Below are 17263 nucleotides of genomic sequence, written 5' to 3' on the forward strand. Positions count from 1 at the left end.
AACCTCTTACCATTTGATACACATTCCACCTCCTGGGTGTGTGCTTCTGTACCAGCTATCTCTCTTGACAATAACGTTCTCCTTTCACTACCTCCCCTTCTTAGAATACCTGACTCCTTCAAGGCTTAGCTTAAGTATCAACTTCTATAGGAGGCAATTCCCAGTCCTAATTGTTAGTATGTTCCCTGCTAAGATATCTCTCTGTCTCTGTCTCTCTTTCACTCTCTCTCTCTCTCTCCCCCTCCATAAATATATATATATAATATATATATATAATATACATACACACATATAAGAATTCACATGTATACACACATATGTACATAGATACATGTGTATATTATGTATTTACCCAACCCTTATAATGTAAATTCCTTGAAAGTAGAGACTTTTTCCCCTTTTTCTTTGAATCTCTAGTGCTTAGTAGGCTAGCACTTAGCACAATGTCTGGTTGAACTAAGGTGGTTGACTACTTAACTGGAGAGAAGGAAATGGATGTGAGAAATCTGAAACACTAGAATCATGGAGACTTGGCTTGGTAAAAGGGGGAGTAAGGAATTCAGCATAATTTTGAGATTTTGAACATAGGTGACTAGAAGGTTGTCAGCAGCCACAAAAGGAATGGTGCAGTTGGGAAGACGAAAAAAAGAGAGTTATGTTATGGACATGTTGAAATTTAGATGCCTACAAGATAGCCAGTTAAAAATGTCTAATAAGCAGTTCATAATACAGGACTGGAGTTCAGGAGAGAGACTTCTCAGCATATTGTCTCCACATAAACACAATAATTGAATCCATGGGAGATGATGAGATCATTAAAAAACAACAGAAAATATTGGACAAAAGAGGGACCATGAGAGAACCTCTGGACACATAGTTAAAAGGGTAGAGCATTGAGGATGGTCCATCAAAGGAAACAGAATGCAGGGTCAGGTGGTTGGTAGAACCAAGAGAAAGCACAGGCATGAAAATCCAGAGAAAAGAGACTATCCAGGAGTTAACTGTGGTCAACAGTGCTAAGTGTTATAAATAAATCAAGAATGATGAAAACTGAGAAATCATAAAATGAGGCAATTGAAAGACTATTTGTGACACTGAAGAGAGTAGTTTCAGTTGTGTAAATATAGAAGCAAGACTTTAAGGAATTGAGATATGAGTAAGAGAAAAGAAAATGGAAATAATAAATGTAGATCTCTTCTCCCAGAAGTTTAACTATGAAAGAGAGAAACAGAGGATTATGTGAAGTTCTTTTTTAAGGACAGGTGAAACCTTAGTGTGATTTCAGACAGCAAAGAAGGAACTGATAGATACTAAGAGATGGAAGAGTAGAGGTGGTGGTGGTAGGAAAATGATTATGGGAACAACTTGTTGGAAGAAATGGATAGGATAGCAACAAGAGTACATGAAGAGGGAATAATAATTGTTATAGTGAGGAAAAGGATCACCTCCTTCCAGACTGGAGTAATGGAGAAATAAATATCAAGAGTCATGAAATGCAGAGTAGAACAGAAGATGGATCTCATGGAGAATCAGGGGGGAAAGGCCTCCATTTTCTCAGCAGAGTATGAGATAAAGCTCTTTGCTGAGAGGACAGAGAAAGAGTTGGTAAAGGAAGGTTAAGAAAGAAGAGACTTGGAAGAATTTTACTTTTATTCCTTTGAGGTTCATTAGTAATCATCAGGAAGATCAGTAAGATTTTAAAAGCAGAGTAAGATATAATAAAGGGAAGCAAAATCAAAGCTAAACATTAAGTAGTCAGCATTAGACATGAAAAATCTAGGAAAGAATTTACTTAAACCATTGATGAAGGATAAAGGAAGACTGCTCAAGCAAATTGTTGACCTACTTGGGTACCAGGTGCACTTACTGAATCACCTAATATGTAAAGTGATTCATCGTTTATCATAATTAAACTCAATGAATATGCACATATTGAGCATATACTAAATGAGGTTGAACTAAAATAAAATGTAGGCTCCATACTGAGATGTTGCATGAGCTACACAAACATACTATTGAGTTGCTATTTTCACAAATAAAGCAATAATGTATTCTTTACCAGAAGAGGAAAATGTACATTAAGGTATATGCTTCTTACTCAGCTCATCACACCAGTGACCCAATAAAGTCTATAGGAAATATGTTATTCCTTACTGGCCAGCCTGTTGACATGGCAACAATACAGATAAAGCAATGTGACTCTGACACAATTAACAGAGGCTGTTTCATTGATGAAAATTTTAAAATACGGTAATGCCCTTTTCCTTCCAAAAGAATGATTACCTCTAATTTATCTCTCACTTTCACCTCTTTATTAAAAAGCAAACTCAAAACTAATACAACCATAGGTCAAACCAACATAAAATCCAGCATTCTTAATGGCAACTTGTGGAAAATAGTAATTGATTACCAACACTGAAACATTACCAAATAACTGACAGATTCATCTTCTATAAAAGCCTTTGGCATTAAACTCTTCAACTCAAGAAAATTTATAAATTGAAAATGAATCCCACAGCCTGTCAACTCCTACTAAAGCATTACAGGCTGGTCATAAAAAAATTCAGGCTCTGTAAGAACAATCCATACTGACAGCAGTAAACCACAGAACAATAGTAAAGAAAAGTAATGTTAAAATGAAAGATCTCATGGGAAAATCAACTTCCTTTTGTCCTTTCATTCACCTAGTCATTCAAAAATTATCCAAGAGCCTACTGTGTGCGGAATGCATATTATTATTATTCAAATACATATGGAAAATGTGAATTGAAGTACAAATACCAAGTTTATACTTTGCTTACCTGTCCCCCTAAGGTTAAGAACTGTGGGGAGCCAAGATGGCGGAGTAGAAAGACGCACATACACATAGCTCCGAATCCACAACCCACAGAATGGCTACAGGGGAGCAACTCACGGCGAATTCTGCACCCAGAGGCCACGGAATATTGGAGCGAGGGAGATTTCTGTTCCGGAGGGACCTGCAAACCTCTCGCGGGGGGTCCTTCGCACTGTGGACTGGGCGCAGAGACTGGGAGCTGAGGGCAGCCCTGCAGCGGCCACGGCACCGAGACGAAAAGATCCAAGCGGGCTTCAGGGACGGGACCTCCAGCGGCCACGCGGGTCCCTCCACCCACAGAGGGACCTGCAAACCTCTCGCGAAAGGTCCGTCGTGCTGCAGACGCAGAGCCCAGCCCAGCCCAGACCTGCTGCGGCCACGGCACCAAGAGAAACAGACCCGAGCAGGCTTCAGGGACAGGATCTCCAGCGGCCACACAAGTTCCTCCGCCCACAGGTGATGAGGGTCGGTGAGAGAGTCTCTTTGGCGGGTCGAGAGGGGAGTGGGGTACCCCCATGATTCAGGCCCTGCCCCGGGAGGTAGAAGCTGAGAGGTGGCTGCAGACAGGGGCTCCCCAAGCGGGCGGGAGCCTGGATCCATTGTGGAAGGCCTGTGCATAAACCCCCTGAGGGAACTGAGCCTGAGAGGCAGCCCTGCCCCAACTTCAGCACCTGATCTTAATCTCACACTGAATAGCAGCCCTGCCCCTGCCAAAAGCCCTAAGGCTGGAAGCAGCATTTGAATCTCAGTCCCCAAACGCTGGCTGGGAGGACCAGGAGGCAAGGTGGGTGTGAGGAGAATATTCAGAGGTCAAGTCACTGGCTGGGAAAATGCCCAGAAAAGGGAAAAGAAATAAGACTATTGCAGGCTACTTTCTCGGAGAACAGACATTTCCTCCCTTCCTTTCTGATGAGGAAGAACAATGCTTACCATCAGGCAAAAACACAGAAATCAAGGCTTCTGTGTCCCAGCCCACCCAATGGGCTCAGGCCATGGAAGAGCTCAAAAAGAATTTTGAAAATCAAGTTAGAGAGGTGGAGGAAAAACTGGGAAGAGAAATGAGAGATATGAAAGAAAAGCATGAAAAGCAGATCAGCTCCCTGCTAAAGGAGAACCAAAAAAATGTTGAAGAAATTAACACCTTGAAAACTAGCCTAACTCAATTGGCAAAAGAGGTTCAAAAAGCCAATGAGGAGAAGAATGCTTTCAAAAGCAGAATTAGCCAAATGGAAAAGGAGAATCAAAAGCTCACTGAAGAAAATAGTTCTTTCAAAACTAGAATGGCACAGATGGAGGCTAAGGACTTTGTGAGAAACCATGATATCACAGAACAAAGAGAGAAGAATGGAAAAATGGAAGATAATGTGAAATATCTCACTGGAAAAACAACTGACCTGGAAAATAGATTCAGAAGAGACAATTTAAAAATTTTGGGACTACCTGAAAGCCATGATCAAAAGAAGAGCCTAGACATCATCTTCCATGAAATTATCAAGGAAAACTGCCCTGAGATTCTAGAACCAGAGGGCAAAATAAATATTCAAGGAATCCACAGAACACCACCTGAAAGAGATCCAAAAAGAGAAACTCCTAGGAACATTGTGGCCAAATTCCAGAGTTCCCAGGTCAAGGAGAAAATATTGCAAGCAGCTAGAAAGAAACAATTCAAGTATTGTGGAAATACAATCAGGATAACACAAGATCTAGCAGCCTCTACATTAAGGGATCGAAGGGCATGGAATAGGATATTCCAGAAGTCAAAGGAACTAGGACTAAAACCAAGAATCACCTACCCAGCAAAACTGAGTATAATACTTCAGGGGAAAAAATGGTCTTTCAATGAAATAGAGGATTTTCAAATTTTCTTGATGAAAAGACCAGAGCTGAAAAGAAAATTTGACTTTCAAACACAAGAATGAAGAGAAGCATGAAAAGGTGAACAGGAAAGAGAAATCATAAGGGACTTACTAAAGTTGAACTGTTTACATTCCTACATGGAAAGACAATATTTGTAACTCTTGAAACATTTCAGTATCTGGGTACTGGGTGGGAGTACACACACACACATGCACACACGCACACACACACATAGAGACAGAGTGCACAGAGTGAATTGAAGAGGATGGGATCATATCTTAAAAAAAAATGAAATCAAGCAGTGAGAGAGAAATATATGGGGAGGAGAAAGGGAGAAATTGAATGGTGCAAATTATCTCTCATAAAAGAGGCAAGCAAAAGACTCATTAGTGGAGGGATAAAGAGGGGAGGTGAGAGAAAAACATGAAGTCTACTCTCATCACATTCCACTAAAGGAAAGAATAAAATGCACACTCATTTTGGTAGGAAAACCTATCTCACAATACAGGAAAGTGGGGGACAAGGGGACAAGCAGGGTGGGGGGGGATGATAGAAGGGAGGGCATGGGGAGGAGAATGCAATTCGAGGCCGACACTCATGGGGAGGGATAGGATCAAAAGAGAATAGAAGTAATGGGGAACAGGATAGGATGGAGGGAAATATAGTTAGTCTTATACAACACAACTATTATGGAAGTCATTTGCAAAACTACACAGATTTGGCCTATATTGAATTGCTTGCCTTCCAAAGGGAAGGGGTGAAGAGGGAGGGAGGTAAAGAAGTAGGAACTCAAAGTGTTAGGATCAACTATAATGTTCTTCCCACTAGGAAATAAGAAATACAGCTAAACGGGTAAAGAAAGCTATCTGGCCCTACAGGACAAAAGAGAAGACGGAGACAAGGGCAGAGAGGGATGATAGAAGAGAGAGCAGATTGGTCACAGGGGCAATTAGAAAGCTTGGGTTTGAGGTGGGGAGGGGATAAAAGGGGAGAAAATTTGTAACCCAAAATTTTGTGAAAATGAATGTTAAAAGTTAAATAAAAAAAAAATTTGCATTATAAAAAAAAAAGAACTGTGTTATTTACACAATAATTCTGTAAACATGCATTAAGTATTCCTTAAATAGAAAGTACCAGATCAAGCATTGCAAAGATCCAAAAACCAAGTCCCTGACCTTAAATCAAGTGGGAGGAGGAAGGGAGATGTATACAAATAATTACGATCCAACACAGAAAATGATTAAATGGCAGAGAGAGGTCAAGCAGAATGATCTACAAGACCTTTATGGAGGAAAGCATCACAAGTACCAGAGACACTGGGGGAAGTTTCTTGACGAAGGTACCCACTGAACTGAGACCTAACAAGGGATAAAGTCATTAATAAGTAAGGGATTGGGGGGTGAGCCCATTACATGTATAGGGAATATTCTGAATAAGAGCACACAGTCAGAAAAAGACAGAACAATACTAAGGAATGGTGAATAGCCCAGATTGGCTGGAGCCTAGAGTTTGTGAAGGCAGGGTATTATGAAATAAGCCCAGACAAACAGGTTTGAGCAGAACTGGGAAGGAACTTAAATGCCAGGCTATGGAATTTACATTTACTCTATAAGGCAATGAAGAAGTACTGACGGTGCTAGAGAGTAGGGAAGCAACATGACCTATGCTTTAGAGACATTACTTTGGCAAGGTCAAGGATATGCTCATTAGATTAAATATTAGAGCAAAGACTGACTCTCAGTCAGAGACTCTGAACCCTATTTAGGTCATGGACCCTTTCGGCAGTGTGATGAAGACTATGACTGATCTCAGAAGGTTTTTAAAAGCATAAAATACATAGGAATATGAAGGGAAAGAATCATGTTAAAATACAATTATCAAAATATTTTCCCTAAAAAAACAAGTTAGGTGGGGCAGAGCCAAGATGTTGGAGTAGAAGGATGGACCTATAGCAGCTCTCCCGCCACAGCCCATAAAATACCTGTAAAAAATGACTCTAAACAAATTCTAGAGAAGCAGAAACCACAAAATGACAGAGTGAAAGAGATTTCCAGCCCAAGACAGCCTGAAAGGCCTACAGGAAAGGTCTACGCACAGGGATTGGGGAAGAGAACAGCCCACAGAGTGTAGTCCAGCCTTGGCCATGCAGAGCAGCTTGGACAGGAGTGCAACAGGCTTCAGGGTGCGGAATCCCAGGTAGCAGCTATGGTTCCCAGATTACTCAACCCACAAATGCCAAAGATAGCTTCAAAGATCAGTGAGAAAGCTCTTTCACCTGGGTGAGAAGGAAGCAGGGTCCTGCTCTAGCCCCAGCCCCACATGGCACCAGGCAGCAGCAGTATCCATTTTTGGAGCCCTCAGCCTAAAGACCCTGGGGGAATTGAGCCACTGATCTGGATCTCCGCCCTAAGTGGCAGTCCTGGGGTAAGGAAGAGCACTGACTGGTGGAGCTTGTGGAGGCTTGGGAGAGGGAATTCTACTCACAGAACCTGGGCAGAAAAGTTTGTGATTGCTCCCTGATCAGAGCACAGGCCAGGAGAGGAGTAAACACCTCTCCCTTGATTGTGCCATTTTAGAGGAACTGAAAAGAAGCAGGTCCCTAGAGGATACTCTCCTCTTGACAAGACTCAAAAGTCAAGTAACTGACTGGGAAAATTCCCAAAAATGGGAAAAAAATAAGACTATAGAAGGTTACTTTCTTGGTGAACAGGTATTTTCTTCCATTATTTTGGATGAGGAAGAACAATACATACCATTAGAGGAAGACATAAAAGTCAAGGCTTCTGCATCCAAAACCTCCAAAATAAATATGCAATGGTTCCAGGCCATGAAAGAGCTCAAAAAGGATTTTGAAATCAAGTAAGAGAGATGGAGGAAAAATTGGGAAGAAAAATGAAAGCAATGCAAGAAAATCATGAAAAGCCAGTCAATAGCTTGCTAAAGGGACCCACAAAAATGCTGAAGAAAATAACACCTTTAAAAATTGACTAACTCAAATGGCAAAAGAAGTCCAAAAAGTCAATGAGGAGAAGAATGCCTTAAAAAGCAGAATTAGCCAAATGGAAAAGGAAGTTCAAAAGCTCACTGAAGAAAATAGGTCTTTAAAAATTAGAATGGAACAGTTGGAGGCTAATGACTTCATGAGAAACCAAGAAATCACAAAACAAAACCAAAAGAATGAAAAAAATGGAAGATAATGTGAAATATCTCATTGGAAAAACAACTGACCTAGAAATTAGATCCAGGAGAGACAATTTAAAAATTATGGGACTACCTGAAAGCCATGATAAAGAAAAGAACCTCAACATCATCTTTCATGAAATTATCAAGGAAAACTGCCCTGATATTCTAGAACCAGAGGGCTAAATAAATATTGAAAGAATCCACCAATCATCTCCTGAAACAGATCTGAAAACAAAAACTCCAAGGAACATTGTAGTCAAATTTCCAGAGTTTTGCAAGTTAAGGAGAAAATGTTGCAAGCAGTAAGAAAGAAACAATTTGAGTACTGTGGAAATACAATCAGGATAACACAAGATCTAGCAGCTTCTACATTAATGGATCAAAGGGCTTGGAATAGGATACTCCAGAAGTTTAAGGAACTAGGATTAAAACCAAGAATCACCTACCCAGCAAAAGAGAGCATAATACTTCAGGGGAAAAAATTATCTTTCACTGAAATAGAGGACTTTCAAGCATTCTTGATGAAAAAATCAGAGCTGAATAGAAAATCTGACTTTCAATCACATGAATCAAGAGAAGCATGAAAAGGTAAACAGAAAAGAGAAATCATAAGGGACTTATTAAAGTTGAACTGTTTACATTCCTATATGGGAAGATAGTATTTGTAACTCTTGAAACTTTTCTCAGTATCTGGGTAGTTGGAGGGACTACACACATACACACACACACACACACACACAACACACATATATATAGACAGAGGGCACAAGGTGAGTTGATTAGGAAGGGATGATATCTAAAAAATAAAATTGAAGAATGAGGGAGAAATATATTGAGAGGAAAAAGGGAGAAATGGAATGGGGCAAATCATCTCTCATAAGAAAGACAAGAAAAAAGCTTTTTTAATGCAGGGGAAAAGGAGGGTGGTGAGAGACAAAAAGTGAAGCTTACTCTTATAAGAAAGGCAAGAAAAAGCTTTTTTAATGCAGGGGAAAAGGAGGGTGGTGAGAGACAAAAAGTGAAGCTTACTCTTATCCCTCTTAAGGAGGGAACAACATGTACACTCAATTTTGTATGAAAATCTATCTTAAACTACACACTACAGGAAAGTAGGGGAGAAGGGAAGAAGTGGGGTGAGGGGAATGATAGAAGGGAGGTTAAATGGTAGGAGGGAACAATTAGAAGTAAACACTTTAGGGGAGGGACAAGGTCAAAAGAGAGAATAGAATAAATGGGGGGTAGGAAAGGATGGAGGGAAATAGTCCTTCACAACATGACTATCATCGAAGTTTTTTGCAAAACTACACATATATAGCCTATATTGAATTGCATGCCTTCTCAGTGGGGGTGGGTGGAAAGGGAGGAAGGGAGAAAAGTTGGAATTCAAAGTTTTAGGAACAAATGTTGAGAACTGTTTTTTACATGCAACTGGGAAATAAGAAATACAGGTAATGGGGTATAGAAATATACCTTGCCCTACAAGAGAAGATGGGGATAAGGGAAGGGAGGGGGTGTGATAAAAGGGAGAGCAGATTGGGGGAAGGGGTAATCAGAATGCACAGTGTTTTGGAGGGGAGAGATGGGGAGAAAATTTGGAATTCAAAATCTTGTGGAAATGAATGTTGCAAACTAAAAATAAATTAATTAATTAAAAAAAAAAACACTCTGGAGGAAAAAAATAACCAAGTTAATGAATCCCAGCTTAAGAATCTCTGCTTCAAGTAAAGACAAATAGGAGAAAGGTGGTATCAGTAACACAAATGAAAAAATAAGGCGAAAAGACAAATTTAGCTTTTGTGTGTTTTTTTGAAGGAAAGATTATAAAATTTTCATTTTCAGATTCAGTTCTGAAAGTTTGAATTTGAAGTCACAGTGGAACTAGATGGAGATATACAGGATACTCTTGGTGATGTGACACGAGAACTCAGGTCAACATTTGAAGATGAAGATCTTAAGTTTATGAGTCATCTGCATGATGTTGATCCCTCCTACTAAGAATGGACAAAGAGAAGGAATATAAAAGGGAGGAAGTGGTTAACAAACCAGTATTGTAAGTAGACACACTTACGAGGCAGGAGGAGCTATCAGAATGAGAAAGATTATTTTGTGAAAGAGGTTAAGAGAAGAACATGAGAGGCCAGTGTCGAAGAAGCAAAGGGAAGATGCTACAGAAATGTGTGAGAATAAGGATTCCAGAAACAAAAATTCTTAGAGCAGGAAGAGATCTCAGAGCAGATGCAATCTACTGCTCAACTGAATAAGAATTCCCTGCACAATTTACCCAATACTTGCTTCATTGGGCCATATTTCCTTTGAATGGAGATTTCTAATAATGGAAAACCTACCAACTCCCAAAACATTCCATTCCACATCCAAATATCTTAAATTGTTAGGAAATTTTGCCTAAATTTGTCCAGTAACATACACATATTGCTACTCATCTCTTTTCCATGTTATGGTCCTTCTGCTACTTGAATACAATTACCATGTTATTGTCTTCTAAATCTTTTCTTCTGCAGGCTAAAACATCTCCCAGACTTTTAAATGAAACCTCATATGGCAAAATATATATGGCCTCTCTTTCCTGCCTGGTTGCTTTCCTCTCTATACTTTCCAACTTATAAATATCCTTCCTAAAATTTGGCAGACAGAATTGAAGACAATAGTCCAGATGTAGTCTGAGCAGGACATAATACAAAGGGACTGACCTATCCCTAGTCCTGAACACTATATTTCTCTTAATGAATCCAAAGATCCTATTAGCTTGATTGCTAAATGTTAACTCTAATTGAATTCATAGGCCACTAAAACCCTCAAATCTTTTTCAGAAAAACTACTGTCTAAAGTGCCTCTACCATCTTATATTTGTAAGACTGATGTTTTTGAGTCCAAATATAAGACTTTGCATTTATTCCCATTAAATTTCATCTTGACAGAATCACCCCAGACTATCAAAGCATTATTGTTTCTTAGCTCTGTCATCCAATGCTATCCCTTCCAGCTTTTGTGTTGTCTATAAACCTGATAAGCATTCATATGCCATCATCCAAATAATTAATTAAATTTTTTGCAAGAGTGAAGCATAGATCCCTTAGGGCATTCCATTAGAGATGTTATTTCAAACTGGCATCAAATCATTAATGACTACTCTATGGATCCACACATTGGACTGGCTATAAATCCAATTAACTACCATTTTCTAGCAAACATTTTTCCATCTTATCCTCAAATACACCATGAGAACCTCTGTCAAATGCTGTGCTAAACCCTAGGTAAGCCAAATCTACAATATTCCCCTAAAAGGGATGAAAAAGGGGGAGGGGGCCTGGATTTTAAAATTAGTTTATAAGTGATACCAGTTTCACTAAAGCAAGGGAGACAGAAGCAGGAATGGAGGGGTAGGGTGAGAAATGAATGAGTATTGAGAAGGTAAAAATAGTTGTACATGGACTGCTCTTTCTAGAAATTTAGCAATAAAGAGGAATGGAGAACAGATAATTAACTTGAGGGGGTATGCTGGGTTAAGGGAAGGGTGTGTGTGTGTGTGTGTGTGTGTGTGTGTGTGTGTGTGTGTGTGTGTGTGTGTGTGTGTGTGCGTGTGCATATTGTTTTATGACAGGAGAAAACCTAAGTTATTAGCAGACTTAGGGGAAGAAGCCAGAAAAGAAAGAATGTCTGAGAACGATGGGAGATTTGGAAAGGACATGGAAAAAGACATAAGAAGTTGATGTAGTAAGGTTCTACAAGAAACAGGAAGGTATGGGACAAATGGTACACAGATGGAAAGATTACCTATAGAGCATGCACATATATACACACATTATTCCTATTGCAACTGTGTTTACTGAACTAAAAATTGGATCTTACAAAGAATATTTCTTTTGTAAATCCCTGTTAAAAATAGACTTTCTTTCCTTGAAATCAAGGGTGTTGCAGGAAATCTTGGCTACACAGCCACCATAATTATGCCATTCTGACAAGAAAACATGTAGAGCATCATGCATGGCTCACAGTATAATAAACTATTTAAAAGTGAAAATTATGTAACTAGAAAGGTTATAAAAGAGAGAGTGTAGACAATGGATATGGAACTAGTGTTGGAATATTGAAAATCTGGGGTCAAATGCAACTCAGACACTTACTAGCCACATGATCCCGGGTAAGTCATTTCACCTCTGCAAGCCATTTTCCCTTCCATACTCAACATGAGAAAAATGTTAATAATAGTGTATAATCAAAAAATTTGGAGACTCCTGCTTTGACTCTAAACATTTTGAAAAGCAGATATATTTTTAGGGATAACACAGTAGGTGGAATTTAGCCTATGTGTCTTGCAAAATTCTTTCTGTTATCTCATCTGTAAAATGCGATAAAGAACATCCCTACAAGCTCATGGAAGTTGTTCTGCACACCATTAGGCCAGAAAGCAGAATCCAGCTGACTGTAGTTTCATTGCAAGGATTAGCAGAGCGAGCTTAATATATGATGTTCTCATTATGCCCTAGCACAAATGTCAGGTCACACATCAAAGCTGACATTATTTGTTAGCATAATGAAAAATAATTCCCATCGATGGAAAATAAACAAAAGCATCCTTGAGCCAATCCCATAAATAACATTTAAGAAGCTCATTTGCAATGAAGGCTGTAGGAAAGCCACATCTTGCTGAAAGCCACTTCTCTCTAACTTTTGAGCACACGGAGCATTTCACATTCTTTTTGCATGTGTTACAATGCCTCCTTGGTGACGTACATCATTTTTTTTTTCTTCCACAGGACCCTCTATAAATGCTAAAAAAAAAAAAAACAAAACAACCCAATAGCCTAGAGAATGAGCAATGAGTGGACATAAAGAAGCTTGTCTACCTTCTCCCCAACCTAAAATGATATGATCAACAACATGATGGAGCAATGCAGAGCTAATTAAAAGGAGATGGAACATATTTGTTTTTAAAGCCCATGAACAGATGTGTCTAGAAAGAAGTTTTGACACTAGAAGACAACATAGGACATAGTAATTAGAGGCTTATGAGATCACTTGCCTTTATGTCTATGTAAATAAAGATTATCCTGCTCTGGTCCATATGTATACTATAAAGGATGAACTAATATAAATGCAATAATTAGGGTGAAAAGCATTATGCAATTACTAATCCAGATATGGGATGGGAAAGAAATTGACTTGAAAAACAATAAAAACAACCATCCCAGAAACCAGGCAGCAGGATGTACAAAAGAGACAGTCTTAAAGACAAGAAGACCCAGGTTCAAGTCCACCTTTGACATACACTGGCTGCGTGACTCTGAGCAAGAACTGCGGGATCTCAGTGCCCCAGTCAAATCTCTAAGACTATAAACAGAACAGGTACCAACTCGCACTGGTCAAAAGAATTTTTTCATCAGAAGTTCCTTACGTCAGTGAAATCAGAGGACCAGTGTCCTATCAAAAGCAAAAAGGGACAATTGTCCAGGCATAAATGTAGATTAACTTTAACATAATTTAGAATTATTATATCTACATAGAGACTATCCAAACATCAATAAGGTAATTTATTTTGGTACTTCTTTCACCAATCTCCCTTCATATGTTAGTACACAATTTAGATGATTTCACAAGGGTGTGGCTGCTGCATGTGCTATAGCTTCTTGGGGCCACAGGTGAGAGTTGTGTGAATCAAATGAACAAAGAGGGAAAGTAGTCCTGAAAAGGCCTCACACCAGAGGCCTTCCCTGTGTATGGTATATGTATATGTGTGTGTATGCACATATATATGTGCCTGTCTGTGTATATATCTTTCCCCCCACTCTGCTCTCAAACCTCATAGTGCTCTAGTGCTATGGTGAGCCTCTCCAAACTTGCCCAGACTGGTTTTTGCATAATGTATATAGATATAGTCTTTATTGTTGGGTTCATACTCAAAGCCTTTCCAGTTTGGTTGGGATTTCCAAGGCTGCCTTTGAGAATCCATAATCACCACAATATCACAGTATCAGAAGTATGTATAAGAAGCTCTTAACAAGGAGATTCTGAAGATAAGTAGGAATTATCCCAATGCTATGACCATAATTCTTCTAAGTAAGGAGAGAGGGGACATGCTAAAGAAACCAGTGTGGATGTAGATATGTCTTGCACTGAGGCAATGAGATGACAGAGTGGAGAGTATATTTTACAGCTCAGAAAGATCTGAGTGCAAATCTTGCTTCTGATACTTTTTAGCTATGTGACCCCAGTCAATTCATCCTCTCAGCTCTAATTTTCTCATCTGAAAAATGGGAAAAATAAGAGCCTGTACCTCATATGATTATTGAAAGGATCAATAGATAATAATCATGTAAAAGTGTCTTATAAATGTTAACTATTATTTATATACATATATTCACATAATATATAGCTGCATTAGTCTCTTTAGATTATATACATATGTTTATGTATACATATATGAAATTATAACTGTATGTTACATATACATATATAAGTATATATATATACATATATATATGTAACATGGTCATAGATTTAGAGTTAGTGGGGACATTAGAGACCATGTAGGGTAACTAGATTATTCTATAGGTAAATGAGGCCCAGGGAGGTTCTGTAAACATGTAGATATATAGATATACATGCTTATAAATACATAAAGATAAATTTCAAATGAACATTCCTCCCACATGAAGTCCTAAAGTAGTTTTTTAAAAGCCATGGTTTTAATAGAACTTATTCATGACAGTATCTTCAATGAAATAAAACCTAATCCTACCCTTTTCTATCCTCTGTTCACAGTAGGAATGAGACAAAGGCACTGACAAAACAGACAAAACAGCTTGGTCCTTCCAACGTGACTCATTCACAGTGGTGGTCAAACATTCCTATCTTCTCCCTCTCAACAGGTTTCAAACCCTCTAAGTATTTCCATACAACTTATTTCACTGAGAAATGCCTTATCTGCCTTTGTATCTCCTGTGACAACTAGCATAATGCCTTTTGCAAGTGTTAAAAAAATAATTGTTGAATGAATGAAATAAAAGGAGTTACACAAAAAAGACTATTAATTCGATGTATCTGTTATTCTTCTAATCATCTCATTTTGAGCTTCACGTTCTTAGAAGATGGTGTCACCCTTCTGTACTCATTCTCAGTCACTTGTCCTTGCTTTCATTCACACATTTAAACATTCTGTGTGGGCTGATGGAGTCCTTATACATCTATATTGGCTTGTTTATACAGTTAGTTTCCTTTTTTATTCTACATATGAATCATTTCTGTTTTGAGTCTTCAGAATTCCATCATAGAAAACTTCCCATCCCTTTTATGGTAATTTCTTATAGAATTTTAGGCCATGGAATCTACCAGTCCTTTCCCTGGATCTTGTGTTCCCAGAATTTCCTCTCCTTCTGTAGCATCAATTGTAAGATGCACAAGTCATTTCCTCTAAAGGTTCCCATAAATATCTATATCTATAGATATATATCTACATCTATATCTATAGATATAGATATGTGTGTGTATATATGTATGCATATATGTATATATATATATATATATATATCATCAACTGGCTCCTCATTATTGTCAGAATTGGAAGAGGAAGGGCAGATTCTGGAAACCATAGATTGATCAATTTGACGCTGATTCTATAGGATCATAAATTTAGAGTCCATTTAATATAATCCTATCGTTTTACACATTAGAAAACTGAGGCCCCGAGTCATTAAGTCAAGGATATGCAGATTAAGTAGATAGCATAGCCAGGATGCCTGGTACACTTCTACAAATAAATAACTAAATGGTTTCAAAACATTTGAAAAAGAGTGTCCTAATCACTAGGTACTAACATTCAGGACGAGCTAGTCAAACCAGACTAATACATACATGCAAGCATACATACATGTGAGTGTATGTATTTCCCTTTCCTTTTTTAAATAAACTCACTAGGTCTATAAATCAGGTACACACAACAGAATAATAAGGCTCAATTTCAGCAAAGCATGTCAAATGTCTCATGATAATTTGGCCTATTAGAAGATCAGATGTAGGGCAGATGATAGACCTATTATGGAGGCTCACTATCAGTGTTGATTAAAGACCCTCTGCTATGTTGGCAGGAAATCTGAGCTACCGGGTTCCGTCCTTGATGTTCAGTCATTTTAGTCGTCTGACTCCTTGTGACCCCATTTGGAATTTTCTTGGCGAAAGATACTAGAGAAGTGTGCCATTTCCTTCTCCAGCTCATTTACAGATGAAGAAACTGAGGCAAACAGGGTTAAGTGACTTGTCCAGGGCCACACAGCTAGGAAGGATCTGAGACCAGACCTGAACTCAGAAAGATGAGTCTTCCAGACTCCAGGCTTGGCATTCTATCTACTTCACCACCTAGCTATCTCTATGAATATCCTACTAGATCAATTACTCAGATACAGACAAAAAAGGATGGCTTGTTAAATAAATATGCAGATTAGAAAATGCTAGAAAGGACAGCCACTATGCTAGGAGAGAGGACAAAGATTCAAAAAGATTAAGCGAGGATTGCTAGACTGAAATCAGTAACATGACATTCAGCAATGATAAATGTAAAATCATACTTTTAGGTTGAAATAATTTACAGTAGAAATTCCTTAGCAATATTTCACATGTGGAAAAGATCCTGAAGTTAATTTCAAGTACACTGTAACATGGATTCTAAACAAGTTTAGGGATTATTAAGAAATATGACTAGAAGTACCTAAGGAGATTAAAAATCCTTGTACTAATCTATATTCATTTATTTGTAAACATATTGTATTCCACTCCCACTCACATTATAACTAAATTTCTTGAGAGCAGAGGCTATGTCGCTTTTGTCTTTGTATTTGCAGGGTCTACCATAGTGCCTTGAATGTAACTGCCACCCAACAACTGTTTGTGAATTTAACAAAAACAGACTTCATTGGGCAGACCCAAGTATTCCTGTCACTAGAATGCTAAAGTAGAATAGAGAAAATTCTTCAGGCAACAGCATAGCCTAGATTTAATATCGCATAGGGCTACCCTTTGCTCTAATTTCATGCTCAACAAGCAATCTTATAAAGACAAATTCATCTTTCCAAGTAACTGGGTAACTGGACAAGTGTACTGGAAATGGTGAATATGAATATATAATCTCCCATTATAAATTAACACACTGTCATTCTATTGTTTATGAATAAGACTCATGAATTTGATTGATGGAAATCCTTACCCCTGTCAGATTATCCCAGGGAAAGTGATATGACTGATAAACACTACTTAAGTTTTGTCATTTTATAAATATCATTATCTTGACTGAAGAGTTCTGTAAGGCAAGGTATGCTGACATTTCAAAACTCTCAAAATAGATTTTCCTGGGATGAATTTAGTTACTGTTTTCAATTT

The 17263-nt window shown here is 38.4% G+C and overlaps 1 protein-coding gene across 5 annotated transcripts in view; it reads right to left on the reverse strand.

Annotated features, from left to right (window-relative positions):
• Positions 1-17263, reverse strand: part of NCAM1 (neural cell adhesion molecule 1) — a 445571-nt gene that overhangs the window by 301226 nt on the left and 127082 nt on the right. The gene's annotated exons all lie outside the window — the stretch shown is intronic.

This window comes from Notamacropus eugenii, chromosome 5 (genome assembly GCF_028372415.1).
Source record: "Notamacropus eugenii isolate mMacEug1 chromosome 5, mMacEug1.pri_v2, whole genome shotgun sequence".
In the NCBI taxonomy this organism is placed as follows: domain Eukaryota; kingdom Metazoa; phylum Chordata; class Mammalia; order Diprotodontia; family Macropodidae; genus Notamacropus; species Notamacropus eugenii.